Source organism: Penaeus monodon, chromosome 28 (assembly GCF_015228065.2).
Source record: "Penaeus monodon isolate SGIC_2016 chromosome 28, NSTDA_Pmon_1, whole genome shotgun sequence".
Lineage (NCBI taxonomy): Eukaryota > Metazoa > Arthropoda > Malacostraca > Decapoda > Penaeidae > Penaeus > Penaeus monodon.
The window spans coordinates 18,340,508-18,340,816 of NC_051413.1; positions in this window are offsets into that span (position 1 = coordinate 18,340,508).

Here is a 309-nt window from a genome sequence, read left to right on the forward strand (position 1 = left end):
CTATTGTTGGTTTGTTTTCGATTGTGATAAAATATCATCATGATATTTTCAACTGTATATTTTATCTAATTTTTGGTACCTCATGTGGTAAAAGTACACACGCAAGTGTTATTGATAGCATCTTTATTATCGAAATATAAGAATATGATCTGTGAGAGACCATGGTTTACTGTCCATATCCCAGAAAAAATCCGTATGTAGAATACAACAATTTATCTCCAAATCCTCCTCCGAACCCTCCGTGTCCGCCTCCAAATCCTCCGGAACCTCCACCGAAGCCTCTGTGTCCACCTGTGGAAACGTTAATTT